The sequence below is a fragment of the Chiloscyllium plagiosum genome, unplaced genomic scaffold, assembly GCF_004010195.1.
Source record: "Chiloscyllium plagiosum isolate BGI_BamShark_2017 unplaced genomic scaffold, ASM401019v2 scaf_7651, whole genome shotgun sequence".
Classification (NCBI taxonomy): domain Eukaryota; kingdom Metazoa; phylum Chordata; class Chondrichthyes; order Orectolobiformes; family Hemiscylliidae; genus Chiloscyllium; species Chiloscyllium plagiosum.
The window spans coordinates 17,436-23,405 of NW_025212064.1; positions in this window are offsets into that span (position 1 = coordinate 17,436).

A 5,970-nucleotide genomic window follows, 5' to 3' on the forward strand; every position below is an offset into this window, starting at 1 on the left:
CCGATACCCAGCATGAGCAAAACAAATGTAGTGTACAAAATCCCATGCAAGGACTGCACAAAACACTATATAGGACAAACAGGAAGACAGCTAACGATCCGCATCCATGAACATCAACTCGCCACGAAACGCCACGACCAGCTATCCTTAGTAGCCACACACGCAGACGACAAGCAACATGAAGACTGGGACAACACTACCATTATAGGGCAAGCCAAACAAAGAACAGCCAGGGATTTCCTAGAAGCATGGCACTCATCTACAAACTCCATCAACAAACACATCGACCTGGACCCAATATACCGGCCACTACAGCGGACAGATGAAACTGACAACCGGAAGCGGCAGGGACAGGCCACTATAAATGCCGGAGGAAACACCACAGAAGCGCTTCACAGGAGGCTCCCAAGCACTGAGGATGTCACCTAGATAGGGGACGAAACATTTGCAACAAAAATTTTCAGCTCGGCGAACAGAACCACAACAACGAGCACCCGAGCTACAAATCTTCACCCAAACTTTATAACATCACCCCTCTCAGCCACCAACACCCCAAGGAAAATAGTGCCAGCCTATTCAGCCTCTGTCTTCAGCTTAAACCCTCCAACCCTGGCCAACACCCATGTAAATTTTTTCTGAACCTTTGCAAGTTTCACAACATCCTTCCAATAGTAGGGGGAGCATTTCCTGCGAACCCTGATGATGATGTAACATGCCAATCCCTGCCCTTTCTTGCTCCCTCACAGCTGACATATTATTTACCAGTGGACCAAATTGATACTCATACAGAGTTGTGGCAAACTTAGATCTGCCTTCTACAGTCCTACCAAACTCAAATATTGCTGGATCAAATAAATCAGATCTACCACACATGCTACTAAAATTTGAGGATCATCCCCAGTGCTATCATAATTTAGCTCTGTCCTAATTTCTACAAAAAGAATGTTAAAATGAAGCCCTTAAGAGAAAGGTTTGGTTTGGAGAAAGAAAGGTTATTAGTACCCTCCAAGATGATCCTGGGATACTAAATAGTTTGGTCTAAGAAAGTGAGAGCCACAAGGTTTAGAAAGATTTGGCTAACCAAACCAATAATGTGGAAATACACTGAATAGCAATTCACCTTGATGTATTTCAATTGTGAAAGTCTTGAGTTTTTTGCATCAGAAACAAATACAAGAACTTTGCCAACACCAATGAACATGTTGACATCAATAAATTCTGATATCCAACCTAGAAATACAGCATGTGATCCTTGAAGACCACAATTTGTGAAAATAACAGAATTTCATAGAAATATTAAACATAAAAATTTGTACCATGTTAAAAATTAGTTTAAATTCAGAATATTTGTTCAAAATATTTAAAACAAGTGATGGAACAAGCCATTTGTAGGACCGAAATTAATGAATAACAACGTAGCAGCTCAACGCAGCAATAATTGAAATCAAACAGCCATCTTAGATCAAAAACATCTCGTGGTTTCACTCTCCCAGAGGAGATGCAATTACTTCTTTTAAAAAGACAAAGATTTGTTATTCTTTCTTGACCCAGAACTGAGTATGTAATGACAGAATCTGTACAATCTGTATTTTGTCCAGTCAGCCATGATCAGAGGCCTACGTGATGTAGTAATTCACAACCTGAATTACTTCTGTGTCTTTAACATTTAAAGCCATCTCAAGACACTGCGTAGTGTCAAAGATAACGGTAACCAATGAAGGAATAATTGAAAGAGTGACCAAAATCTTAGATGTGGAGCTGGATTTCAAAGAGCATTTTGTGGTCAGTGTGCAGATAGGTTTTCTAAGGAGTTCTATTGAGGTTTATTTATTCATTCATGGGATATGGGTGTTGTTGCTTACCCTAATTGCTGTGTAGAAAATGGTGTTGACCTGCCTTCTCGAGCTGCTAGAATGTGCTGTCATGAAAAGAGTTCCAGGATTTTGACCCAGCAGCAATGAAGAAACAGTGCTATAGTTTCAAGCCAGGATGGTTTGTGGCTTAGAAAAGAATTAGCAGATATTCTTGTGCTTCTAGGTGGTAGAGGTCAGAGGATTGGAAGGTACTCTTGGGAGGGAGGTGAACTTGTACATGGTACACATTGCACATTGGTGCATGTTGAAAGTGATGCATGTGGTTCTAATCAAGCAGCAGTTTTGTCCGTGATAATGTCAAGCTTCTTAGAGTCATAGAGATGTACGGCACAGAAACAGATCTTTTGATCCAACTCACCATGCTGACCAGATATCCTAAATTAATCTAGTCCCATTTGCCAGCATTTGGTCCATATCCCTTTAAACCCTTCCTATTCATATACCCATCCAATGTTGTAATTGTACCAGCCTCCACCACTTCCTCTAGCAGCTCATTTCATATACGCACCACCCTTTTTTGAAAAAGTTGCCCCTTAGGTCCCTCTTGAATCTTTCCCCTCTCATCTTAAACCTATGCCCTCTAGTTCTAGATTCCCCCACCCCAGGGAAAAGACTTTGTGTCTATTTATCCTATTCATGCTCATGATTTTATAAACCTCTATGAGATCACCCCTCAGCCTCTGATGCTCCAGGGGAAACAGCCCCAGCCTATTCAGCCTCTCCCTATAGCTCAAAACCTCCAACCCTGACAACATCCTTGTCAATCTTTTTTGAACCCTTTCGAGTTTCACAACATCCTATAGCAGGGAGACCAGAATTGCACACAATATTCCAAAAGTGGCCTAACCAAGAGTGTTGTTGGAAATGCACTCATCCAGCAAGTGGAAAGTATTCCTTCACATTCCTAACTTGTGTTTGATAGACTGTGGACAGGCATTGGAGACAAGAGGTGAGTTATTCACTGCAGAATTCCTCACCTCTAACCAGCTCTTGTCCCAACAGTATTTTTACAACTGATCCAGTTCAGTTTCTTGTCATTGGTAACCCTCAGGATGTTGATAGTGGGGGAATGTCAAGAGAGGTTAGATTAGATTAGATTACTTACAGTGTGGAAACAGGCCCTTCGGCCCAACAAGTCCACACCGATCCGCCGAAGCGCAACCCACCCAGACCCATTCCCCTACATTTACCCCTTCACCTAACACTGCGGGCAATTTAGCATGGCCAATTCACCTAACCTGCATATTTTTGGATCCTGGGAGGAAACCGGAGCACCCGGAGGAAACCCACGCAGACACGGGGAGAATGTGCATGGACAGGGATAGAAATTATAGCTCTTGATGTTTCTAGCAATCACATTGCCTAATACAGAGAAAAATAAGAGAGATTTAATTAAAGTCAATTTTCTATAGTTTATTAAAAATAGCAGCAAAGTTTAACATGATGATTTAGTGCATTTTTTTAAACATCAAACTCAGAATCAGTTTAGCCCTTTTTAAAAACAAAAACTTGTTAAATTGCTTTGCTTATTCATCTGAGACAACAAATTCTGTACAAATATTTACAACTGATGTTTCTAGTTTACATATTGACAAATTACACAAGCATTTTATACATATTCACCATTCCGTATTGTGAAAAAGAACTCAAATCATTTCTGTACTATAATTAATAGCAATTACTAAAATTAAAGTATATTGTTTGTTTTTATAACTTGCTGGAATACTCAAGAAAGAAAACATGTAAAATAGAAAATGTTTAAAAAATAATACAAAGTAAAAGTTTTTCGTCCTTTCCACATGTAGACTGGAATGTAAGAAAACCAAAATTTGCCTCTCAGTTTCCACGAGTGCAAAACAAAAAGCTTTAATCTTGTTTCTCCTTTTACCAATGTTTCCATTCTGTATACTGCCAAGCAAAACTTGAAAATCTGAAAAGTTGTATTATTGCTTAGTTTTGATAAGTATCTTTAACCACCATATCTCATTTCTACACCACCATCTAAATAGTGCCTAGCCACAGAATAATAGTTAGTTATTTGATCACTCCCTCAGTAGTGATTTATTCCCACAGTTTATGTCCAATTCAGAATCAGCATAGTACAGGCTTTGAAAAGAAAGAGAGTAAAACTGGAGTCAGGGCTTTTATCAAGCCACTCTTTACTTTGTCATTACAAAGTGCACATGTTGAAACTATTATCATATACTGTCTTGGCTAGAAACGTTACTGTAAGAAATGATGGTCTTAGGGCCTAATAAATTATACAAAAATGAGCATTATTAAAATACTTGGCTCACCTCTCCCCTTTCTGACTAAACAAATCTGTAACAGTTCCACAGCACTGCATGGAATTCAAATATGATATATCAAATATTGGAATTCAAATATACCATTATCTAATCAAGACATAACCCTTAAATGAATCTTATGGAAAATCATTCCAAAGCCTGATAGTATGTCTCATGCTCACTGAACTAAAGACAGTCTGGGTAAATTTAACAATATATCCATACAAGAGGTAAGCAAATGAGGGCCAGAATGGAGAGGTCTCCTTTGGATACCTGTACCATGGTAATTGGACATTTGAATGCAGCAACTGAATGAGATGTCCACCAACCACAGAGATCAGATGTATCAACAGATAGGAAGGGAAAATTACTTTGGAGGGGACAAGCTATAGAGCTCAAACCACCTTACCTCATCCAATCGAGTCAAACTGCTCATCTTCCATGGGTCATGAGTCCATTGCCTTTTCCGATACTGTTCTGTTGGATTTGTACTGTTGTTGAAAAAACTACATCATCTTTAACCATCTTGAGCAATTTGTCAACTGTGATTAAATAAATAACTGTACAATATAGCAAATAAATCTGAAGAACATCAAAACTAGCTGAGCTATTCCATCAATTGGTTATCAAAAACTATTGCAGTGCATAACTAAGTCAAGACCATTTTGGGTTTTTATTTCTGGAAAGTGACTTAAATTTGCTCTAACTAAAGCAGTAGTGTGTAACATGATGTTCAGAAATTAGCTGGCGTTTTGCATACCCTTGTCCTAAATTGCACTAAATCCTATTCATTCATTATCCCTGTATTCACTCAATTAAACAATGCGTCAATTTTAAAATTAATATCCTTGTTTCCTGATCCTTCCAAGTACTCAGCTCTCTCTCTAATATCTGTAAACACCTGCAACCCTCCAAGATATTTGCACTCCTTTAATTTTGGCCTCTTGTGAAACCTTTATGTTCATCATTCCACTGTTGGTAACCTTGCCTTAAGGTGCCAAGGTGTTAAAGTATGGAATTCCTCAGATAAACCTCTCCTCCTTTCTTCAAAAATGTTCCTTAAAATCCATTCCATTGATCAAGCTCTTTATCACCTGTTCTAATCTCTCCTAATGTGGACTGGTGTCAAGGTTTGTTTTATAATGCCCCTGTGAAGTATTTTGGGATGCTTTATAATGTAAAAGCTGCTACATAAATACAAGCTGTTTATATATTTGCCAAAGGAAAGCACACTAATATGGTCCCTTTTATACATAAACAGCAGCAGCCAACTACCAACACTACAATAAAGTAACCATGTGCAATAAAAAATTCATTTCGTGCAAAATTTTATACAAGATTCAAGTTTCTTTCTAAATATTCCATAGGTTAGGCCCTCTGTAAAGATTATGCTCAATAGAATTTGGTAGATTGATTTTGTTAGCAATAGCAATAATGAACCTGTAGAATGATTGGCATATGGTTTCACAGCTCCGCTCATGGGAGACTGCAAAGTTGCATTGCATTGTTCTCCCTATACACTATCCTGAATGACAATGACAGTGAAGGTCTCAAGAAAACAAAACCATAATAAACATTGATCTCTTGATACAAAGAATGTTGGTAAGTAAGGGAGGAAAATCTATGAAGGCTTCATATAAAAAGAACAGAACAGATAATAGCACAGAAATTGGCCATTTAGTCCAGCACATATATGTTGTTTATGCTCCACAGCCTGTTCCCAATTGACTTCACCTCCATGCAAAAAAAATCACCTCTTGATTTGTTGTTCTCATGTACCTATCTGGCTTTACTTTAAATAGTATTCA